At 40.3% G+C, this 14,507-nt stretch overlaps 1 long non-coding RNA gene across 5 annotated transcripts in view; it reads left to right on the top strand.

Annotated features, from left to right (window-relative positions):
- The window catches only part of LOC147364379 (uncharacterized), a 259,350-nt gene that overhangs the window by 224,141 nt on the left and 20,702 nt on the right, over window positions 1-14,507 (top strand). For 3 of the 5 annotated variants that reach the window (XR_015134431.1, XR_015134427.1, XR_015134430.1), the window contains exon 3: window positions 12,484-12,590. The exons of the other annotated variants lie outside the window; for them this stretch is intronic. This is a non-coding gene — a long non-coding RNA (uncharacterized LOC147364379). The remainder of the gene's footprint in view (window positions 1-12,483; window positions 12,591-14,507) is intronic. 5 annotated transcript variants of the gene reach the window in all.

Here is a 14,507-nt window from a genome sequence, read left to right as displayed (position 1 = left end):
TTGTTATATACTTGAAACTAATATAATATTGTACATCAACTACACTTCAATAGTAAAAACATAAGTGAAAAAGAATCATGTCATTAAGTTCTAGGGAATATTTCGTTGCTTTTGAATTTTGATTGAAAAATAATAATGCTTAAGTTGTCATATGTCTCCCCTGGAAGCATCATGTCATAGGTTTTTGTTCTGTTTTGTGTATCAAGCCATATAACAGCAAGGATGTTCATTCTTCCCTCAGGGAAAGAATCTGCACTCGTTGTAAGGAGTTGCCATAGGAGCCACTGAAGAGTTCAAGCCAGGGTCACACTCTTCCTGAGCAGTCCCAGCCAATGACTGAACACATACATGGCAATAATACTAGACCCAAGACATTTCAGCCCAACATGGGACTTTCCTCTAGCTAATCTTAGCTAGGCTGGGAGCCCCAGGGCATTCTCAGAGTTGCATCATAGTTTCAGGCTCTTCCTTTCCCCATCTTTTTTCACTGTCCTGTTCTTTCACAGGTATAAGACCTTGATCATGGCCTGAAGTCTTTCTCTGACTAATTCTGCTCTCTCCTTCCTTTATCTTTCACAGTAATTCTCTTTTACTATTAATTCCATCTTAGCATATGCTTCCCAAAGTTCTAGAAGCAACACAATTGATATAATATTAGGAGTGGTCTAAAAAAGCAGGAAGGAGCGAAGATGGGATTTTGAAAACAGATTATTCATTACCAGAGTGGTAAGGATGACCCCATCTCAAGTGGAATATGGGACATGGATAATCCATGGCATAAGGTGGCGGCTCTATTACTAAATAGTTCACCAGTGGTCACTTAGGGAAATACGGTGGTTGGCAGAACACCCTGGGTATTGCTGTGATTCAGACTTTGGTCTTTAGGTGCACTGTTCCTCTATACCCTTGGGATTGGCTATACATTTACCTTTTTTAAAAGATGACTTGATACTCTGCAGAGAGATCATGAGAAAATAAGAGTGATTAACAGACAATTAAAAGCTAAATTTGAGGGCAGAAGTCTGTCTTAGATTAATTACTTTCAAAGAGGCTCTTATCTCCTGTTGTGAAAGATAGGATGAAGCCAAGGAAGAGACTAAAGATCTGAACGTTAGGATTACTGAGCTTCAAAGACGATTGAACTCTCAGCCAAGTAAATCTATATTACGGCTAGAGCCTTGGTTTGGAAAACCAAGAAACCTGATACAGGACAGGAAAATCTGGGTGGATACCTCCTGTACACTGTGGCTCTTTGGACTACCCTAAAGTCCTTTGAGCCTCCAGAGACGGTGCAACTGTCCTTTATGGAGCTAGTTCCACCTCTACTCCGGAGAAGGCAATGGCACCCCACTCCAGTACTCTTGCCTGGAAACTCCCATGGACGGAGGAGCCTGGTAGGCTGCAGTCCATGGGGTCTCTGAGAGTCGGACATGACTGAGCGACTTCACTTTCACTTTTCACTTTCACGCATCAGAGAAGGAAATGGCAACCCACTCCAGTGTTCTTGCCTGGAGAATCCCAGGGACAGTGGAGCCTGGTGGGCTGCCATCTATGGGGTTGCACAGAGTCAGACAAGACTGAAACAACTTAGCAGCAGCATCAGCCACCTCTACTCTCATTCTGTGAGAAGGCACTATATAATCCTCTCCTATACAAGGTGGCAGAGCTCTCATTAGAAACTTCCCCCAGATGTATAATTAGGGTTATTCCATTATAAAATGGCTAGGATGTCAGGGTCACAGGGAAGAAAGAGATTATAACTATAGGAAATTATAAGTATTAGTCAGCATGTGCCAGGACAGTACCTAGAGATTGGATTTTGAGCCTTCTTTGACTGGAATATATAACTGGATAAGAATAGTTGACTTGGGTACACAAGATTTAAAATATGTCCCACCCTTCCAGGGACTAGGACAAACACGCTGCTAAAGTAGCACTTACTTAGAAGCCTAGAGATGGTGTAAAAAGAATGTACAATGGATAAAAGTCTCAACAAGTGGTGCTGGGAAAACTAGATAGCTACATGTAAAACATGAGATTAGAACATTACCTCACGCTATGTACAAACATAAATTTAGATCTTTAATCTATTTTAAAGCCTGAAACCATAAAAATCCTAAGAAAGAACACAGGCAGAACACTCTTTGACATAAATGATAGCAATATTTTTTTAGATATGTCTCCTAAGGCAAGATAAATGAAAGGAAAAATAAACAAATGTGACCTAATTAAACTTATAAGCTTTTTCAAAGCAAAGGAAACCACTGACAAAACACCAAAAGATAATCTACAAAAATGGGAGAAAATGTTTGCTAATGATGTGATTGACAAGGAGTTAATACCCAAAATATATAAACAGATCATACAACTCAATATCAAAAAACAAACAACCCAATCAGACATTGAATAGAAGACCTGAATAGACATTTCTCCAAAGATGACACACAGATGAAAAGATGCCCAGCATCACTAATTATTAGAAAAATTCAAATAAAAACAATGAGCTATCACTTTACACCTGTCAGAAAGGCTATCATTAAATAGTCTACAAATAACAAACGCTGGAGATGATATGAAGAAAAGGGAACCCTTGTGTACTATTGGTGGGAATGCAAATTGCTATAGCTACTGTAGAAAACAGTATGGAGTTTTCTCAAAAAACTGAAAAATAGAAGTACCATATGACCCAGGAATTCTACTGCTAGGTATATACTCAAAATGAAAACACTAATGCAAAAAAGTATATGCACCCTAATGTTCATAACAGCACTATTTACAATAGCCCAGATGTGGAAGCAACCCAAATGTCCATCATAGACGATAAATTCATATATAGGAATATTTATAATAATCCATATATATGTAGAGTATTACTCAGCCATAAAAAGAATGAAATTCTGCCATTTGCAACAATGTAGATGGACCCAGAGAACATAATGCTTAATGAAATGAGTCAGAGAAAGACATGTGAGATCACTTATATGCACAATATAAAAAAATAACACAAAAGAATATACATGCAAAACAGAAACAGACTCACAGATAGAGAAACCAAACTTGCAGTTACCATAGGGGATAGGAAAGGGGGAGGACTAAGTTAGGGGTATGAGATTAATGGATACAAACTAGTCAGTACATATAAAATAGAAAAGCAACAAGGATATACTGTATAGCATAAGGAATTATACTCATTACCTTGAAATAACTTTCAATGGAGTATAATCTGTAAAAATATTGAATCACTATCCTGTATATCTGGGAACATAATATTGTAAATCAACTATAGCTCAATTAAAAAGAGAATGATTATCCATTCTGAGCAAAGTTGTAATGCTTGTGTTGCCAAAGTAGATTATGGGGTGATTCATATTATGGCAAAGATGTATCCTGAAAATGACTGCATACTATTGTAAACTCAGCCAAGTAGAAACCATAACTGTGGCTATTGTGCTGGACGTAGTATCTTTGCGAGAGCCAATTAATGAGTAAATTGTAGACAGCCATTGCTTAGTTAAGTGTAGTTTTTTTCCTATCCAATTCAGGAAAGGGTATCAAAAATAGCCCTAGGTGAAACATTCACATAGAATGGACAAGAAAATGCAATTATAAACCATGATAACTCTTCCATGCTATCATAATATAGTCAGAGGAGATCTGGATCATATGAATATGTAAAGAGAGTCACATTGATCCATTATACCCATGAAAACATACTGATTGGGCAAGATGTATGAGCTGACTAGTATACTGAAGGCTTTGATAAGAACCATGTTTTCTGGAAAGCAAGAGAGGAATCTTTATAAGATTCAGGAATCTAATTTTAATAGTTTCTAGAGTTCTATTGACCAGGAATGCACCTAGGTATCTCCAAAGTAAAACACAAATTGCTGCATCTTACATACTTTGCCAAGAAGAAGAAAGCACAGTGCTTGGTCAGCCTCTCTGCATCCTGGAGACAGCAATTCCTTATCTTAGATAGTGGTCTGCTCCATAAACTAGGTGATACAAAAGGTTGCCAGTTTTAAAGTGGAGCCTGGAGCAGAAAGGTATGCTTTGGCACGTCCAGAATATGATGCAAGCAACTTTACATCTTCAGTTAGATGATTCAGCAGTCCTGATGTAGTCAATGGTAAGAATGGTTCATTGTAGAGTTTATGGGAAAGCCTCTGGGGTTCTGAAGCAAGGCCATGTTATTTACAACACAGAATTATATGTCTTTGGGGAAAAGTTGAAGGAAATGGCAACCCACTCCAGTACTCTTTCCTGGAAAATCCCATGGACAGAGGAGCCTGGTAGGCTGCAGTCCATAGGGTCGCTAAGGGTCGGACACAGCTGGGTAACTTCACTTTCACTTTTCACTTTCACGCATTGGAGAAGGAAATGGCAACCCACTCCAGTATTATTGCCTGGAGAAGCCCAGGGAGGGGGGAGCCTGGTGGGCTGTGGTCTATGGGGTCATATAGAGTTGGACACGACTGAAGTGACCTAAATCAAATCCCTTATGATTATACAGTGGAAGTGAGAAATAGATTTAAGGGACTGGATTTGATAGAGTGCCTGATGAACTATGGACTGAGGTTCATGACACTGTACAGGAGACAGGGATCAAGACCATCCCCATGGAAAAGAAATGCAAAAAAGCAAAATGGCTGTCTGGGGAGGCCTTGCAAATAGCTGTTGTTTCATGTCCAGTTCTAACTGGACATGAAGAAAAGAAGAGACTTGAAAAGGAAAGATAAGCATCTGAATGCAGAGTTCCAAAGAACAGCAAGAAGAAATAAGAAAGCCTTCCTCAGTGATCAGTGCAAAGAAATAGAGGAAAACAACAGAATGGGAAAGACTAGAGATCTCTTCAAGAGAATTAGAGATCCCAAGGGAACATTTCATGCAAAGATGAGCTCAATAAAGGATAGAAATGGTATGGACCTAACAGAAGCAGAAGATATTAGGAAGAGGTGGCAAGAAGACACAGAAGAACTTTACGACCCAGATAATCACGATGGTGTGATCACTCACCTAGAGCCAGATATCCTGGAATGTGAAGTCAAGTGGGCCTTAGAAAGCATCACTACAAACAAAGCTAGGGGAGGTGATGGAATTCCCATTGAGCTGTCTCAAATCCTGAAAGATGATGCTATGAAAGTGCTGCACTCAATATGCCAGCAGTGGCCACAGGACTGGAAAAGGTCAGGTTTCATTCCAATCCCAAAGAAAGGCAATGCCAAAGAATGCTCAAACTACCACACAATTGCACTCATCTCACACGCTAGTAAAGTAATGCTCAAAATTCTCCAAGCCAGGCTTCAGCAATACGTGAACTGTGAACTTCCTGATGTTCAAGCTGGTTTTAGAAAAGGCAGAGGAACAGAGACCAAATTGCCAACATCTGCTGGATCATGGAAAAAGCAAGAGAGTTCCAGAAAAACATCTATTTCTGCTTTATTGACTATGCCAAAGCCTTTGACTGTGTGGATCACAATAAACTGTGGAAAATTCTGAAAGAGATGGGAATACCAGACCACCTGACCTGCCTCTTGAGAAATCTGTATGCAGATCAGGAAGCAACAGTTAGAACTGGACATGAAACAACAGACTGGTTCCAAATAGGAAAAGGAGTACGTTAAGGCTGTATATTGTCACCCTGCTTATTTAACTTCTATGCAGAGTACATCACGAGAAACGCTGGACTGGAAGAAGCACAAGCTGGAATCAAGATTGCTGGGAGAAGTATCAGTAACCTCAGATATGCAGATGACACCACCCTTATGGCAGAAAGTGAAGAGGAACTGAAAAGCCTTTTGATGAAGGTGAAAGAGGAGAGTGAAAAAGTTGGCTTAACACTCAACATTCAGAAAACAAAGATCATGGCATCTGGTCCTATCAATTCATGGGAAATAGATGGGGAAACAATGGAAACAGTGATAGACTTTATTTTTTGCAGCTCCCAAATCACTGCAGGTGGTGACTGCAGCCATGAAATTAAAAGATGCTTACTCCTTGGAAGGAAAGTTATGACCAACCTAGATAGCATGTTAAAAAGCAGAGACATTACTTTGCCAACAAAGGTCCGTCTAGTCAAGGCTATGGTTTTTCCAGTGGTCATGTACGGATGTGAGAGTTGGACTGTGAAGAAAGCTGAGCACCGAAGAATTGATGCTTTTGACCTGTGGTGTTGGAGAAGACTCTTGAGAGTCTTTTGGACTGCAAGGAGATCCAACCAGTCCATCCTAAAGGAGATCAGCCCTGGGATTTCTTTGGAAGAAATGATGCTAAAGCTGAAACTCCAGTACTTTGGCCACCTCATGCGAAGAGTTGACTCATTGGAAAAGACTCTGATGCTGGGAGGGATTGGGGGCAGGAGGAGAAGGGGACGACAGAGGATGAGATGGTTGGATGGCATCACTGACTCGATGGACGTGAGTCTGAGTGAACTCCGGGAGTTGGTGATGGACAGGGAGGCCTGGAGTGCTGCAATTCATGGGGTCACAAGGAGTCGGACACGACTGAGTGACTGAACTGAACTGAACTGAAGCAACTTAGCAGCAGCAGAAAAACAGTTCCTGGTATGTTATAGGGATTGGTAAAGGTGAACTGCTTGATCAAGGAACAGTAAATGACCATTTGTCTTGACCTATTATAAGCTGGGTATTATCTTGCCCATTAACTCACAGTGGATTTGCATGGCTTATCCAATCTCGTAAGATGGAAATGGTACATTGGAATTGAACCTAAGCAGACATGCTAAATCCTCCCGTAAAACTTCACCAATCACTTCTCTGTCTCCTAGTAAGAAGATGTACAGAAGTAGAAAGAGCGAGGGAACAAGTTATGGCCCCGCTTCTCCTATCACGAGCAGTCTGGGGTCATTGCTGTTGCCGGGCACCCACCCAGAGAGAGAATCAAGAACTGGTGACCACAGAGTTCCCAGCACACAGCTGGCCTCCTCTGTTAAGGAGGTCTTGCCATATTGGATTTTCTTTGCCAAGTGAGAAAGCAATACAATTAAATGGTAACATATATGTAAAGATAGGTGCCAACTCCTCTATGGGAAGGGAAGTTTCAGATATCTTGAAGTAAATGTGCTAGTCTTGGCTCTCTTCTTGGGTACAAATAGTACAGATATCCCTTTTTAACTAGGGGTTGTATGTTAACTAGGGGATGTAAAAGTGTGTTTAATTCCTGGAGTGGCATTCAGAAGTAAGGAGAACTGATCTGAAACAATACAATACTATAACCTGTGATAACACTGTATAGAATTTTGACATAGCATCACTCCCCTTTTTTCATAGGGAATTGGAATGCGAAACTAGAAAGTCGAAAGATACCTGGAAAGACATGCAAAGAGCTTATTTGTACTATTTTAGTGAGCTGAACATTGACCAATCAACTGTTTGGCCAGTGAAAGTTACTTCCTGTGCTCTTTGAATAACAATTTTAATTTGAGAATTCATAAGACAAGGGCTAAGAAGGAAGAATCATTAGTTTAGCACCATTATTAACACATGATAATACCTCAGGCACTTAATATTCCCATCACCTTCTAATTTTAGGTTAGGAATCTAAAACTTCCTTCAATCACTTATGGAATATCAGGATGTTTTAGAGAACAAGATCAGATCAGAGAACAAGATCAGAAACTGGGCCTAAAGATCAGAAACTGGGCAAGAAACTAAAGCCTATGAACTTATTTGCTATACTAGGCTCCCCAGTGTTTGAGGAAACACTGCCTTCTAAGCAAGATTTGAGAAGTCAGTTCATTGTGTTATGACATTTTGGCAACACTGTAGAAAAAGAAAGAAAGTGAAGTCGCTGAGTCGTGTCCAACTCTGTGACCCCATGGACTGTAGCCTACCAGGCTCCTCCGTGCATGGGATTTTCCAGGCAAGAATACTGGAGTGGGTTGCCATTTCCTTCTCCAGGAGATCTTCCCTACCCATGGATTGAACCTGGCAGACACTTTACTGTCTGAGCCACCAGGGAAGTTCACCACTGTAGAAACCAGTTTATAATACGATATTGAAATGTACAAAGAACATGACAATATTCCAAGGTCCGAATGAGATGAGTTCACTGAAAATTCAACTTCTTAAAAAACCCTGGACACCTTGAAACTGAGTCTATAGACAGGATGAGAGAGAGTGGGGACAAATCTGGCCCCTGCCTTATAACAAAAATAACAACAATCATGGATTCCTGATGTATCAAAGCCAGTTGAATAGGAGATGCTATCATGGGGCAGATGAACCATGTTTTAATTCCAGTGCTGGCCCATAAGGGGAAAGTAATTTTATCCAAGACTACTGGCATGAGGCCAACAGTCTAGTTCAACCCTGAGTATTCTTTCCAATCGCTATCCCAAAGGCTTCATAATATGAACAACCTGTGTAAAGCAATAAACTCTGTGGCCTCCTAGAGAGACTACTACATTGTAACCATATACAACAGACCACATCAGTGTTGCCCACAAAATGTTTACAGAAATTAAAAGGCCTAGTAATTTAGGTTTCTGGAATCTACCATGGCCTTATTCTACATGAGTCCAGGAATGTTTCTGGCACTAAGTTCTGAAGCAAGATAAACTATCCCCATGAACCACCACTTTCCCAATGCTATGAGTCAAAGAGGCCCAGCCTAAGCTCAGATGTATTACCTCCTCGGGATATAACTGTACACACATGAATTTTCTTCTCATCTTAACCAGATTGCCTGCTTAGGAATCCACACCAGCTGATCTCAAGGGCCTGATCATTCTCTGCTGGAACAGGATATAAAAGCTGCTATAAGCCATGCCTAGCTGCAAGCCATGTGCCAGAGCTGCAGATATCCAAAAGCGAGCACCATGGGGGAAAGAATATTGAAAGGATTTGTAGAATGACAGAATATACTTGCCTGATTCTTAACCACCCACTTCTTAGGTACATGACAGATAAATGATGAGAGAGGAGATATTATCTGGATGAAATATAGATATGGGGGACAGAACAGATGTTCAGGAAAATACTATAACAAGGAAAGAAAAGCAATAAGCAAACAGACATACTTCTATCTATAACAATATAAAAATTAACAGTCTAGGAAAAAGACCTCCTCCTCTGTTCTTTTCTGACCCACCAGAAAAAAATCCTGTAAATGCTTTTGCCTAAAGGGAAAAGAAGGGACAAGTCTATAGTAAGGTTTATTATTTTTGTACTGAGATGAACTGAGCCATTTCCCCAAGAAAGAATCAAAGACAAAGAAAGTAAGGAGGTGGGAAGCAATGAACAGGAGAGTGTACCCAGTAGAGGTGTGGACTGTGTCAGAGTGGTGGGTAGTTTGAGGGAGCAGATTTCAATAAGTGTTGCTGTGGACCATGGCTTTCGAAGAGTAGAGTAATTACAAAGGATGTAATTCCTTCTTATTCAGTTTTGAATCTAGACATGTGCCTCTGTAACATGCCACTGTCTTAAGATTTGAGCTGCATTAGTCTCCAACTTAAGGTGGGCTCCTGCCATCTGCAATCTGAGAGAGTTTAAGAATGGCCTTCAGTGTTCATTTTATTCTACTACTTCTAATGATTTTTAAAATTTATAGTTTCATTTCTTTCTGTCATAAATGCAGCCATTGTATATGTTATCATGCTTCTCTTTCCTTACTGTTCTATAAAGTTCATATTTTCTCAAAAGTCTTGTCTTAAATGAAGAAAATCATAAGAAATGTTTCAGATACTTAAAGGGACACAGTGTATATGCCTATCTATGTTCTAGACTGGAGAGACATTATTTATTCTGACTTAATGGCTTTTAGTGCCGAGCAGGAAAAATGAGGAACAATTACTAATTACAAGAACGAGAAATAGGAGTGATATTAAAGGATGTTTGGAATGCTATGTGAGCACATAGAAGGGATTTAATCTAGTCTAGGGAGTCATTGGTTACACCTATCAGCAGCTTCCCTGGGAAGGCTTTATTAAGTTGAGGCCTCGAGTGAGTGACTTTGGGTACCTTATTGTCAAACTAGTACATTCTTTTTTTTAAAAATGTCATTCAACACTTAATAAATTAGGCAAGAGAAAGATTTTTTACATAAAGATATAAGATAGATTCCCCCTACACACAATAGTCTATGTCATTAGCAACCTAATATCTGAGCTCTATAGGTTTCATAATCAATTTTAATTTGTCACTTAGACAAAACAGTCAAACTGATTCTGTGCATCTTTTAGGGAATTGTTTCTCTATTTCCTTACCTTCACTGAATCTCATTTTTAAACTTTAATCTGCTAAATTGTGAATCAATGAGAAATGATAAACTAATTGTCAACAATATCTCTTTTATAAAAAAGTGTTAAGGGAGACACAAGACTAGAAACTTGCAAATTCTGCATAATAAATAGGTAACCTGAGTCTTTTTGGATGAAATAACACTAGACCCTTATATTTTCCAGAAGTTTAGATCTTTTCAATATTCTTCTGTTAATGTTTCCATTAGCACTTCATCCTGAGGGAAGTGAGTATATAAACTGGCCCTGCTGTGCAGGTGGTGACTGGCTTTCCTAAGCAAACTGTGTTAACCGTTAAGGTGGTGTCTACACTTTACCTCCTTCCTAGTGCCCACTCATATCAGGAAAAAGCATCACTGATTTAGACTTCAAATACTGAGCTCCCCTTTCCCTAAGTAGCCCTGCATTTAATCCACATAGTGAGGCCGTGGCCACTCTGGACTTCCATCTCACTCCACTACTTGCTTACTACCAATAATTTAAAGAAATGCTCTAGATGGAATGGTATTCTTCTTTACCTTCTAGTGCTAATACAGACTTTTCCTTGTTTTCATCTCAAGTAACTTAAGTGAGGTTTTGTTAGGGGTGGGAAAGAGTTTTACCCCTGAGCTCATCTTCTACAAGAGCCTCGGAAGGCTAGTTTGGGATGAATGTAATACAAGTCAGGTTCAGTTAAGCATGTTCCTTTTCTTCTGTTTTGTACATGCCTGCTGGGACCTTTTAAAGAGCTTTGAGCAAATTCAACCATTCATCCATATAAAAGTACAAAAAAAATCAGTTCTCCTCTTTACCACCCACAATGGTGCAGTTAGGGAAGAAGAGATTGCACTTAACCCCATCTAGACTCGCGGCCCCCACTCTGTGGGCATGCTTTCAAACATTACTGCACTGCCCTCACTCTCCAAGCATGCAGCCTGGTGCAATCAATTTTTGGGAGCTTGATTGACCTCCTTTTCTCTGCCATTCAGACTTCCTCTAAGCAGGCATACCTCTAAACTTTGGCATCTAAATTCTCTAAAAAAAGAAACCAGATATTTACAAATGGTTAGATAAATGTAAAATGGGGATAGTTCTTCCTTAAGAATTGTCAAACGGGAGGTGATGAAACATGGATGCTATTACTATGATACCAGATGTATAGTCAGCACTGACGTCCATTGGGATCTTTCAGGCTGTAGTGTCTTTCATAGCACACTGCATAACAAGGCTCAGATTCAGCTTATGCCTCTCTTTTTTTAACCCCTGCCATGTCCTACTCCATAGGCTAAAAGGGTTTAGTTCTTAAAGAGACAGTAATAAGCAAAAGGGAGAGATTATCATGTTAACTGTGTTTCTTTCTGTCCCTGCTTTCTGAAAAACTTGATCTGTGTATTTTTTTTTTAAGAGTGCTCTTGGGACCCTCAACTGTAGAACAGAAGAGAAGCACATAGAAATGGGCAGAGGGACAAGTCAAGTTGCAATGCTACCTGGGTGGGATACCTATAGGAGCTCTAAAGATAAAATTATCCTTCAGGGATGCTCACATTTAGAGGCCCAGGCCTTTATAAGCCCAGGACAATCTTTTATGAGATGCTGTCCATCCAGGAAAGATGTAGGACTTTGGGCAACTTTGTTCTCTGCCACGGAGAAACCCCTGAAGGTGGCTGATAGCCGAGGGCCTGCCGCACTCTCAGCAGCTTGTGCTCTCAGTCCTTCATTCCTGAATGAGGATCTGGGGACCCTATTGCAGTAGCCATTCCACAGCCTGATGTGTGCCTGTAGAAAAGTTTATTTTCAAGTTCCCAAAGTTTTAAGCTTGTAGTCTGAGACAAGTACATAACATTTACAGAAAAGTTGGAATATTTGTGAATATTGTTGACCAAAAGAAAATTCACTCAATCCTGATTGGGCCTGTCATCACTAAAAAGTCACATATACCCTTAATCAAAGCGTATTCATTATTATCTATGTCTATTCAAAAGGGAAAATAATTAGGGGAAGCTTTAAACTAGTCATCTTCTGAGGACCTCACTGGTCTTTAGGCATGACCTTCTTAAGTCTCCACAAAACTTCAGGAGAGCTAGTAAAGAGAGACACTGCTTCGCAACAGATTGCCATGGTAATGTAGTTGGATTTTGTCTTTTTAACTAGTATGGAGTAGTGGAGGATGAAAAAGCAATGTGGAAATGCTTAGCTATTTGCAATATTGCAGTGCAGAATGAGTAATAGGAGCTTCTTTTATTTAGTTTTAGAATAAGGAGAAATCACTGCAGACCATTTAAGGAAAGACTTCAGAGGTGAGACTCTTGACAGGCCTGTGGGAGATGGACAGAATCCACTTGGAGACAGTAAGGTAAGGTGAGGTAATATAGTGAGCAAAGATAAAGCTCTAAATGCTCAGAGGATGCTATGCTATGCTAAGTCACTTCAGTCGTGTCCAACTCTGAGCGACCCCATAGATGGCAGCCCACCAGGCTCCTCCGTCCCTGGGATTCTCCAGGCAAGAACACTGGAGTGGGTTGCCATTTCCTTCTCCAACGCATGAAAGTGAAAAGTGAAAGTGAAGTTGCTCAGTCATGCCCGACTCTTAGCGACCCCATGGATTGCAGCTTACCAGCCTCCTCTGTCCATGGGATTTTCCAGGCAAGAGTACTGGAGTGGGGTGCCATTGCCTACTGGGAAATAAATATATCTGCCTAGCTATAACTACTTGTGAAATAGAAACAGGAAGAGTCTGGGGTCAGATAATCAACTCCTTCATACCCAGGACAAAATGATACCAAAGGTTTGAGGAGGAGACTCATAAAAGCGGTGTCTCATGAAAGCAAACCTAACATATGGTGGGATATTAGATGTGGCAATAAAACAGACTAATAAGTTATATAATGTCCAGGTATAAGACAATGGCCACATTAGCATCAGTGAGAATAAAAGGGGAAGATATAATGATCTATGAGGAAATATCCATCTTCTTTATCCCTGTGTAGTCCCTTAGGATCTGGACTAAATGAATCTGAATATAAATAAATTATATTTTTAGTGTGACATAGACTGTGGTAGAGCACAGCCCACATGATTAATCTTTTCAAATACTATTAACTTATTTGAGCTTCTTGGCATATTTGTACAGAGCTGTAGCTTGATATACATGATTTTCTACCATAGACAACAAAGTACAAGTTTTCATTTATTCCCCATTACCCCTTGACAAAGCATTTACAGAAGAGAAAGTCCTAGGTGTTACTTCTTGCATTTCTATAATTCCTTATAGTATAAACAAATATTTTCTGAAATGTTACATATTACAAACATAATAAATATTATCAAAATACATGGATTGACTGAACCACTGGATAGTTTAGTCCATATACATTCATAGTAAAAAAAATTTCAAAGACTATTTCTCCAAGAAGCTTCCTGAAGACTAAAGAGAGTCTTGTGTCACCTCAGAACAAATAATTGATCTTTGGGAACCCAAAATGGAATGTACTAGAATATTGGTCCCTTACCATTTCCAGTTAGTTTGAATGCCACTTTAAAAGCCACACCAAGAAAGGAGAGACTAAATGACAGAAGCAGGAGGACACGGAACTCACCTCCCCCCATAAATACATCAAATATACATCTATGCGTAAGGCAATTCTCACTGAAAACTAACTGGAGACTGGCAGAAAGACTCGTTACAACTAACAGTCTAAGAAATACACACAGGATTGAGCAGAAAAGGAAAAGACGAGATCAAGTCAGGACCTGTGCTGCTGGGCTAGGACTCAAAAGGGGAGGGGGATTATAAGGGCTGGGAGATCCTCTATGGGAAGTGAGCAATTCGAGCCACATATTGGGTACCCCAACTCTAGGATTCAACACTGAGAAGACAAGTCCCTCTGGCTGGTTGGAGGGCTCATGGGACTAAAAGGAGAGCTGTGGAAAGTCCGGAATCCACCCACAAGGAGCACACACATACACTTGCTTACTCCAGAAGCAGGGCAGTGAGGGAAGAATGAAACTGTACAGGATGTTAGCTGGTTTCTCATGACCACCCCAGCCTACAAGTGCCTGCTCCAGCCCTGCATGCTTCACAATGGACCTCTACGCTGGGGCGAGGGCTGCTGCAGCCAAGGGAAGGCTCAGTTGTGAAGGACAAAACTGGTCTAGATCTGAATAGCATCTGAATAGGAGAGGAGTTGCCATTACTGTCATGAAGTGGTCCCACACTTCGCTGCTGTGGCTGCTACAGCCCCTGCCCAGAACCCCTGAGGCAGGGGAAACA

Source organism: Bos grunniens, chromosome 10, assembly GCF_055505025.1.
Source record: "Bos grunniens cultivar Pamir isolate PY7600 chromosome 10, Bosgru_T2T1.0, whole genome shotgun sequence".
In the NCBI taxonomy this organism is placed as follows: Eukaryota; Metazoa; Chordata; class Mammalia; order Artiodactyla; family Bovidae; genus Bos; species Bos grunniens.
The sequence above is the reverse complement of the archived record's forward strand: the minus strand, read 5'-3'. Positions and strand labels throughout refer to the sequence as shown.